Source organism: Pseudophryne corroboree, chromosome 6 (genome assembly GCF_028390025.1).
Source record: "Pseudophryne corroboree isolate aPseCor3 chromosome 6, aPseCor3.hap2, whole genome shotgun sequence".
Lineage (NCBI taxonomy): Eukaryota > Metazoa > Chordata > Amphibia > Anura > Myobatrachidae > Pseudophryne > Pseudophryne corroboree.
Window position 1 is genome coordinate 255,843,929 of NC_086449.1, and position 11,451 is coordinate 255,855,379.

The following is an 11,451-nucleotide window of genomic DNA, read 5'->3' on the forward strand; positions in this document are numbered from 1 at the left end:
CTGGGTTCAGATCACAAGTTGTACAGTGTGATTGGTGTGGCTGGTATGAGTCTTACCCGGGATTCAAAATCCTTCCTTATTGTGTACGCTCGTCCGGGCACAGTATCCTAACTGAGGCTTGGAGGAGGGTCATAGGGGGAGGAGCCAGTGCACACCAGATAGTCCTAAAGCTTTCTTTAGATGTGCCCAGTCTCCTGCGGAGCCGCTATTCTCCATGGTCCTTACGGAGTCCCCAGCATCCACTACGGACTACGAGAAATAGAATTATCGGTAAGTAAATTCTTATTTTTGTGGCCATGCCCCTTCCCCATAAAGCCACGCCCCTATATATTTTTCGCACGCCTACGGCGCGCACTGCCCCTATCTTACATCGGGGGGCGCCAATGTCATTTCTTGCACATAGCGCTAAAATGCCTAGTTATGGCACTGCTATAACGTCTATATTTTTGGCCACAACCATAAACGTTACATTTGGAGAGGAGTCAACAAGGCCTATGATGAAAGGTACACCATTCCTACTGTGAAACACGGAGGTGGATCGCTGATGTTTTGGGGATGTGTGAGCTACAAAGGCACTGGAAACTTGGTCAAAATTGATGGCAAGATGAATGCAGCATGTTATCAGAAAATACTGGAGGAAAATTTGCACTCATCAGCCCGGAAGCTGCGCATGGGACGTACTTGGACGTTCCAACATGACAATGATCCAAAACACAAGGCCAAGTCGACCTGTCATTGGCTACAGCAGAATAAAGTGAAGGTTCTGGAGTGGCCATCTCAGTCTCCTGACCTCAATATCATTGAGCTACTCTGGGGAGATCTCAAACGTGCAGTTCATGCAAGACAACCCAAGAATTTACAGGAACTGGAGGCTTTTTGCCAAGAAGAATGGGCAGCTTTACCATCTGAGAAAATAAAGAGCCTCATCCACAACTACCACAAAAGACTTCAAGCTGAGTGTTGGAAAAAATTTCTGTCAGCTTTAGAATGGAATTCAAACTGACCCACAGAAAGAAGGTGGTGGTCTCCTTGTGAAATCCACACAAGTATGTTTCGCTACTGTATAGTAGGAGCGTTTTCAAAAAGCTCCAACTATATAGGAGCGAAACACGTTAGAGAAGGAGCCTCAAATAGCTTGTGGAGGAACCTATATGATTTCCAATTTGCCTAGAGAATTTTTTGCCATTTGGAGGAGATTGGACCCCAATCACACTGTGAGCACTCTATCAGCTGGGGGCAGGGCTGGATTGCCCATCTGGCACTTCTGGCAAATGCCAGAAGGGCCAATGGGGCAGTCCTGTCAGGCAGAGAGCCAGGAAGGCCGCGCACAGTGCAGTCTCCACCTCTCTGCTCTGGCTGTTCCCCCTCCTCCCCTGCCATCTCCATGGAAATGGGGGTATGCCACGAGTCCACGCCTCCCCTTACTCGTGGCATGCCCCCATCTTTGGTGCACGCACGCTCCTTTACGCGATGTCTGCACCCCTGGCATGTGCGCACGCGCCAAAGGCATGCAGCCACTGAGTTCAGATGCGCGGCTGCATCCAGGTCTGAACAGGCTGACGTGTATGTATGTACAGTTGTGCTCATAAATTTACATACCCTAGCAGAATTTGTGATTTTCTGGCCATTTGTCAGAGAATATGAATGATAACTCACAAACTTTTCTTTCACTCATGGTTAGTGGTTGGGTGAAGCCATTTATTGTCAAACAACTGTGTTTACTCTTTTTAAATCATAATGACAACAGAAACTACCCAAATGACCCTGATCAAAAGTTTACATACCCTGGAGATTTTGGCCTGATAACATGCACACAAGTTGACACAAACGGGTTTGAATGGCTACTAAAGGTAACCATCCTCACCTGTGATCTGTTTGCTTGTAATCAGTGTGTGTGTATAAAAGGTCAGTGAGTTTCTGGACTCCTGAAAGACCCTTGCATCTTTTATCCAGTGCTGCACTGACATGTCTGGATTCTGAGTCATGAGGAAAGCAAAAGAATTGTCGAAGGATCTGCGGGAAAAAGTAATTGAACTGTATAAAACAGGAAAGGGATATAAAAATATATCCAAGCAATTAAGAAAGCCAATCAGCAGTGTTCAAACTCTAATTAAGAAGTGGAAAATGAGGGATTCTGTAGAAACGAAATCACGGTCAGGTAGACCAACAAAAAATTCAGCCACAACTGCCAGGAAAATTGTTCGGGATGCAAAGAAAAATCCACAAATAACTTCAGCAGAAATACAGGACTCTCTGAAAAAAGTGGTGTGGTTGTTTCAAGATGCACAATAAGGAGTCATTTGAAGAAAAATGGGCTGCATGGTCGAGTCGCCAGAAGAAAGCCATTACTACCACAAAGTATCCAGATTACAATACTCCAAACAGCACAGAGACAAGCCTCAAAACTTCTGGAACAAAGTCATTTGGAGTGATGAGACCAAAATGTAACTTTTTGGCCACAACCATAAACGTTACATTTGGAGAGGAGTCAACAAGGCCTATGATGTTTTGGGGATGTGTGAGCTACAAAGGCACTGAAAACTTGGTCAAAATTGATGGCAAGATGAATGCAGCATGTTATCAGAAAATACTGGAGGAAAGTTTGCACTCATCAGCCCGGAAGCTGCGCATGGGATGTACTTGGACGTTCCAACATGACAATGATCCAAAACACAAGGCCAAGTCGACCTGTCATTGGCTACAGCAGAATAAAGTGAAGGTTCTGGAGTGGCCATCTCAGTCTCCTAACCTCAATATCATTGAGCCACTCTGGGGAGATCTCAAACGTGCAGTTCATGCAAGAGAGCCCAAGAATTTACAGGAACTGGAGGCTTTTTGCCAAGAAGAATGGGCAGCTTTACCATCTGAGAAAATAAAGAGCCTCATCCACAACTACCACAAAAGACTTCAAGCTGTCATTGATGTTAAAGGGGGCAATACACGGTATTAAGAACTGGGGTATGTAAACTTTTGATCAGGGTCATTTTGGATAGTTTCTGTTGTCATTATGATTTAAAAAGAGTAAACACAGTTGTTTGACAATAAATGGCTTCACCCAACCACTAACCATGAGTGAAAGAAAAGTTTGTGAGTTATCATTCATATTCTCTGACAAATGGCCAGAAAATCACAAATTCTGCTAGGGTATGTAAACTTATGAGCACAACTATATAAATATATATTTATTATTATTATTATTTTTTATTTATTTTTATTTTTATTGGAAAGAGTGGCACCATAATTGTAGCAGATCAGCAACCAGTATTGTAAGCAAGACAAGTAAAAAAAAAAAAAAAAAAAAACCTGCAATGAAACCTGGTCATGATCATGTGTTGTAAAAGTTCATAATTCAGTAACAAGCTGCTATGTTTTTACTTGATATACCAGATATGTGACAATCTTGAACTAGCTGAAGCTAGTTTGCTTGGGAATAATGTGTGACATAGCATTATCACTACTTAATGGTACATCTTGACTGATGTTATCTAAGCTTAAACTACTACACCCTTTATAGGATTGAGTATAAAAATAAAGGAACAGCAAAATTCAGCTGAGCTGGATGGAAAAGATTATTTCACATGTCGGCTCCATGACATCCATTTCATTTGGAACAATTCAAATATTAAGAGCTTGCAGGTTTGCATAAAAAGCATGCATTCATTGTTCCAGTCCTAACCATCATTCCATCCTTCTATATTTGATCTCACATTTGTACAGTATTAAAACATATCTTGGATGTCTGAGCCTTATAATGTTGGATCCAGTCCAACACCGTTTTCCACTGAAACTACTTTGAAGTCTCACAGAGAAAAATATAGACTGTGCTCCCTACTGTATATTTATATTTTCACCAAGTAGCAATTAACCAAGCTCACTTCAAGCGCAGCACTTGTATATATTTTCTGTGCTCCCTACTGTAACTGGAAATAAAAACAAATGGAAACCTGACAGTATGGCAACAAATTATAACCATCTTTATTAGTAGAAATATTATATACAGCAAATACTAACATATAAAACATATATCCTTAAAAAAATAAAACCGCATTCTAGTACATTTTGCAATATTCTAAATGTAGCTCAGTTAATTCCTGCTGTATTCTGCATATTAGGTTGTACTCAGTCCAATCTAATAATTGGACTGAGGTTTAGTTAATATAAACAATTTAAGGGAGGAACAGTCGCGTCTAATAGATTTAAAAAAAACTTAAGGGCTAAAATAATCAGACAGAGGTAAATGCAGACTTACTATCACCTGGAACAAACTCTCAGTTTTATGACACCCCCCTCAAAAAAACAAAAACAAAAGAGCCTCCTCCCAGTAGATGATGGTCACCCAGGGCCTGCTTGAATACAGCTGGCATGGGTGTAAATATTTAAAACTTTGTAGGGTAAGGGCAAAATGCATTACATTAAAGTGCCAGTGCCTGCTCCAGTTACTCTGCGGTTTTGAGGTGTCTTCATTTTTAAATGGAACATACAGGGTTGAACTGGCTCACAGGGGTACAGGGGAAATTCCCTGGTGAGCCCCACTGCCTGGGGACCCACCCCCTCTACTAGGGAACAGGTTCCAGACTGTGCACTTGAATTATACATTATTTATACGGTACCTTATCCGGCACAGGACTATGGTGTATTTTGTACAGTACATTGCGGTTATCAGTCTGGTACATTATCATGCGTGCACTAGCAGTAATTACTATATATATTTATCAAGGGGCCCAGCCCATGCACTCTTTAATGGTTAGGCAAACCAATGTGGTGGCTGGCCACAGCCCTAAACATGGGACTCTACCACTGCATCCCCCTGGTGGGGCCTTTAAGCCCCAGTCCGACACTGGGAACATACATATTATACTGCCTTACATCTCAAAGGTATATATTGCTTCCTGCACTACACCACTTCTCCCACCACACATCATTATCGTTACCACCATACAATACAGAGATCATTGCAGTTATCACCATATAATGCAGAGAGCATCACAGTGAGTCACATATCACAGAGTATTTTTTATTCCATTACAATATCATTCCGTCATTAATAATTAACCATTCCTCAAAAACAATTATCTACTCCAGCATCCTTATGACAACCCAATTTAATATACTGTAATTCATATAATTAACCCCCTTTACAATCATTACACCCATAAACCTTTTTAGTAATTAACCCCAAAATGTTGTTGCAGCAGGGTGTGAATCAGTTCATTACTTGACCATCTCTAAGACACCTGCCCAGATGATCCCAAAGGAGTACAAGTGGATTACAGTCATGTCTCTGGGGTGGCCAAACCCATGTTCTACAGTACTTGGCGTTGTTGTTTTATCTGAACATACTTTTTAGAAAGACTGGTGGTATGTTTTGAGTCATTATCTTGCAGTAGTGTGAAACCACAACCAATAAGGTGGGTGCCGGATGGGATGGGATGGCATGGTGCATCAGGATTTGGTAGCATTTGGAGTCCTTGATTCCTTCAATTTTTACAAAGTCACCAACTGCAACACCTCTTGAAACATCCCCAGACCATAATGGAACCACTCCATGCTTGACTGTGGGCTGAATGCAAGCAGGAAGCATGCACTCGCTGGTCGCATTACAAACGAAATCGCACCTTTTGGACCCAAACACCTCAAACTTTGATTCATCTGTGAGAAGAACCTTCTTTCACTAGTGTCCGGCTCCTGTGCTTTTTAGCCCACAATAGCTTATTCTTTCTATTATGTCCCCCCTTTTCTTTCTCTGCTCCAAAATATAAATTTTTACATCTTTTAGTCGTTCCGGGTAAGTTTTGTGATGTAAACCCTGCACTGTTTTAGTTGCCCTTCTTAGTAAAGTCTCTTTTATATATTAATATCTTTCTGGAGATATGGCCTCTACAATATTCCAAATGAGGCCGTGCTAGTAACCTATACAGTGGCATTATAACATTTCTTTCTGCTACTAATTCCTCTCCCTTTGCAATGAAGCATCTGACTTGCCATTCTCATTGCTTTGTTTACATTGCTTTCCTGCCTTTAATTCACCTGAAATAGTAACTCCTAGATCTCTTTCCTTCTTAGTAGTTCCATTATAGTTCCGTTAATACTATATTTAGCCTTTGACATTTTGTTTAGATCCAATGCATGATTTAGCATTTTTTGGCATTAAATTGTAGTTGCTCTTGACCAGAGGTTCTCAAACTCGGTCCTCGGGAGCCCACACAGTGCATGTTTTGCAGGTAACCCAGCAGGTGCACAGGTGTATTAATTACTCACTGACACATTTTAAAAGGTCCACAGGTGGAGCTAATTATTTCACTTGCGATTCTGTGAGGAGACCTGCAAAACATGCACTATGTGGGCCCCCGGGGACCGAGTTTGAGAACCTCTGCTCTTGACCATTCCTCTAGTCTACCTAGATCAGGCATGTCCAAACTGCAGCATTCCAGCTGTTGAGAAACTACACATCCCAGCATGCCCTGACACAGCTTTAGCATTCTCCGACAGCAAAACGGTGTCAGGGCATGCTGGGGTGTGTAGTTTCTCAACAGCTGGAGGGCCGCAGTTTGGACATGCCTGACCTAGATCATCAATAATTTGTCTTACCATTCCTGGTGTGTCTACCCTGTTGCATACCTTTGTGTCATCTGCGCAAAGACAACCCTATGTTCTTACAGGAATCCATGTGTGTGGTGTTGCAATGGGTTATGATGATTACCCAAAGTCGCGTGTCATTACTGTATGTATACTGTGTGCCCTGGGTAAGTGGTGCTCTCTCTACATAAAATTTTAGATGTGACTTGATTTTCTGTATCAAAATTGCTGCTATGCTGTGTCCTGAATGTGACCTGAGGGGAGTGCATGCACTTCTTTGGAGTCAGGGAACAGATAACAATCTTGTACCAGTCCTAAAAGGTTGTGTGCAAAAGTTTCAAGCTTCATTTCCCAAGTAACCAGATCTTCCAGACCAGGTCAAGAAGTGAAAATCCTACAGATTTATGGGTGCATCCCTTAATAGGACTTTTGTATCCATCTGGGCTGCCCCAACTCCCCTATCTACTGGGTGACAGTTACTTGGAAGTGAGTGACTGATTCATTAATGTCCAGCAACAAGAGTGTTAAAACCCAAGGGTGGGGGCTGTTTCTTGGAGTGGCTGCCAGGAATAAGAAGAAACTGAGGGCAGCATCAAGTGGTTTCTGCTTTCCGTGGTCTCCCTCCACTCAGATGACCTGAAATCTCAGCGTAAGATTATGTTAGGTTTTTTTCTGACTTTATTTCTTTGCATTTACTTGAAGGTTATTATGCATTCCCTAATTGTATTGTTTTGCTTATTTACATCTGCTTTTTCTGTGTAACTTAACTCCGGAGATATTTCTCAATAAATCCTAAAAATGTATCAATATATCTCTGTGGCTCTTGAGAATTCACGTGCCTGTAAAGGCCCATGATACATGTATGTAATAACTGTGGATCTTTAAGTATGATTGAAGTGTCTGGCGATCGCAAGAGCACCATTCAATAATCTGCGTAGTGGCAGCTTCAATAAAACCCTCGTCACAACTGCCCACCTGCATCAGGTTGGCGTATTTGAGTGCAGGCTGGGGTGCCATGCTTTTGCAGTATGCAGGGTCAAAAGAGGAAAGAAGAGGTCAAGTTTGCAAAGGATTCTACTAGCACAGCTACTGCAGATCCAAAGTCGAAGTTCTATTCACATAAAAGTATGGAAACTTTGTATTGCATGATGCCCTTTGACATGGACATATGATTTTACAATAACTGAGAAAAAATAAATTGAGTAGTTGATCAAAACATCTACCATATTATGCCCTAAACCAGGCATCCCCAACCTCAGTCCTCAAGGCACACTAATCAGTCCTCAAGGCACACTAATAATGTAGGTTTTATTGATATCCAGGCTTTAGTACAGATGGTTAAATCAAAATAACTGGTACTAATTAAGCCGCCTGTGCTCAAACATGGATATCACTAAAACCTAGACTTTTGGGGGTGTATTTACTACAGATAGATTTTAATAGATTTCAGATCGATTAAAATTGATCTTAATCGATATAGGGCTTACAAGGCTAAAACACACATTGACTAACATGATTATTTATATTAATTTTTAAAGAATAGTCAATGTGTGTTTTAGCCCTGTAAGCCCAACATCGATTAAGATTCTAATCGATATGAAATCAATTCAAATTGACCTTTAGTAAACACACCCCTTAGTGTGCCTTGAGGACTGAGAGCGTAATTCAGTAAGGATTGCAAATTCTGCTAATTAGCAGAATTTGCAATGAATTTGCAATCCTTCTGAATGCATACTGGGGGCGGCCCATCGCAGGTCAAGGCTGCCCAGCATGCTGACCGCCGCCTCCCCCCCACTTGATGAAGCAGAAATTGCGATCGCATTGCAATAACTGCTTCATCATAAAAATTAAGGTTGCCTCCTGCCGCAGGAGGCCCACCGCTATCTTACTGATCGCGGCGGCTGTGCATGATGTCATGCAGCCGCCACAATCACGTCCACGCCACGCCGCCGCCCCCATTTGCCCGCCTCCGCCCCCGCAATGCTCCATCTCCGCCTAGGAAACGAAGCATTGCCGCCCCACGAACGCCTCTGCCTGACTGACAGGCACAGGTGTTCACATTTTCTGCGTGGGACCTTATATAGACTAGAGATGAGCGGGTTCGGTTTCTCTGAATCCGAACCCGCACGAACTTCATGTTTTTTTCACGGGTCCGAGCAGACTCGGATCCTCCCGCCTTGCTCGGTTAACCCGAGCGCGCCCGAACGTCATCATGACGCTGTCGGATTCTCGCGAGACTCGGATTCTATATAAGGAGCCGCGCGTCGCCGCCATTTTCACACGTGCATTGAGATTGATAGGGAGAGGACGTGGCTGGCGTCCTCTCCATTTAGATTAGGGTTGAGAGAGAGAGAGAGAGATTGACCTGAGGCTGTGATACTGTAGAAGAGAGTGCAGAGTTTAGTGACTGACGACCACAGTGACCACCAGACAGTGCAGTTGTTTGTTTTATTTAATATATCCGTTCTCTGCCTGAAAAAAACGATACACACAGTGACTCAGTCACATACCATATCTGTGTGCACTGCTCAGCCCAGTGTGCTGCATCAATGTATATATATATCTGACTGTGCTCAGCTCACACAGCTTATAATTGTGGGGGAGACTGGGGAGCACTGCAGTGCCAGTTATAGGTTATAGCAGGAGCCAGGAGTACATAATATTATATTAAAATTAAACAGTGCACACTTTTGCTGCAGGAGTGCCACTGCCAGTGTGACTAGTGACCAGTGACCTGACCACCAGTATATATAATATTAGTAGTATACTATCTCTTTATCAACCAGTCTATATTAGCAGCAGACACAGTACAGTGCGGTAGTTCACGGCTGTGGCTACCTCTGTGTCGGCACTCGGCAGCCCGTCCATAATTGTATATACCACCTAACCGTGTTTTTTTTTTCTTTCTTTATAGTCATACTAGTTACGAGTATACTATCTCTTTATCAACCAGTCTATATTAGCAGCAGACACAGTACAGTGCGGTAGTTCACGGCTGTGGCTACCTCTGTGTCGGCACTCGGCAGCCCGTCCATAATTGTATATACCACCTAACCGTGGTTTTTTTTTCTTTCTTTATACATACATACTAGTTACGAGTATACTATCTCTTTATCAACCAGTCTATATTAGCAGCAGACACAGTACAGTGCGGTAGTTCACGGCTGTGGCTACCTCTGTGTCGGCACTCGGCAGCCCGTCCATAATTGTATATACCACCTAACCGTGGTTTTTTTTTCTTTCTTTATACATACATACTTGTTATGAGTATACTATCTCTTTATCAACCAGTCTATATATTAGCAGCAGACACAGTACAGTGCGGTAGTTCACGGCTGTGGCTACCTCTGTGTCGGCACTCGGCAGCCCGTCCATAATTGTATATACCACCTAACCGTGGTTTTTTTTTCTTTCTTTATACATACATACTAGTTACGAGTATACTATCTCTTTATCAACCAGTCTATATATTAGCAGCAGACACAGTACAGTGCGGTAGTTCACGGCTGTGGCTACCTCTGTGTCGGCACTCGGCAGCCCGTCCATAATTGTATATACCACCTAACCGTGGTTTTTTTTTCTTTCTTTATACATACATACTAGTTACGAGTATACTATCTCTTTATCAACCAGTCTATATTAGCAGCAGACACAGTACAGTGCGGTAGTTCACGGCTGTGGCTACCTCTGTGTCGGCACTCGGCAGCCCGTCCATAATTGTATATACCACCTAACCGTGGTTTTTTTTTCTTTCTTTATACATACATACTAGTTACGAGTATACTATCTCTTTATCAACCAGTCTATATATTAGCAGCAGACACAGTACAGTGCGGTAGTTCACGGCTGTGGCTACCTCTGTGTCGGCACTCGGCAGCCCGTCCATAATTGTATATACCACCTAACCGTGGTTTTTTTTTCTTTCTTTATAGTCATACTAGTTACGAGTATACTATCTCTTTATCAACCAGTCTATATTAGCAGCAGACACAGTACAGTGCGGTAGTTCACGGCTGTGGCTACCTCTGTGTCGGCACTCGGCAGCCCGTCCATAATTGTATATACCACCTAACCGTGGTTTTTTTTTCTTTCTTTATACATACATACTAGTTACGAGTATACTATCTCTTTATCAACCAGTCTATATATTAGCAGCAGACACAGTACAGTGCGGTAGTTCACGGCTGTGGCTACCTCTGTGTCGGCACTCGGCAGCCCGTCCATAATTGTATATACCACCTAACCGTGGTTTTTTTTCTTTCTTTATAGTCATACTAGTTACGAGTATACTATCTCTTTATCAACCAGTCTATATTAGCAGCAGACACAGTACAGTGCGGTAGTTCACGGCTGTGGCTACCTCTGTGTCGGCACTCGGCAGCCCGTCCATAATTGTATATACCACCTAACCGTGGTTTTTTTTTCTTTCTTTATACATACATACTAGTTACGAGTATACTATCTCTTTATCAACCAGTCTATATATTAGCAGCAGACACAGTACAGTGCGGTAGTTCACGGCTGTGGCTACCTCTGTGTCGGCACTCGGCAGCCCGTCCATAATTGTATATACCACCTAACCGTGGTTTTTTTTTCTTTCTTTATACATACATACTAGTTACGAGTATACTATCTCTTTATCAACCAGTCTATATTAGCAGCAGACACAGTACAGTGCGGTAGTTCACGGCTGTGGCTACCTCTGTGTCGGCACTCGGCAGCCCGTCCATAATTGTATATACCACCTAACCGTGGTTTTTTTTTCTTTCTTTATAGTTATACTAGTTACGAGTATACTATCTCTTTATCAACCAGTCTATATTAGCAGCAGACACAGTACAGTGCGGTAGTTCACGGCTGTGGCTACCTCTGTGT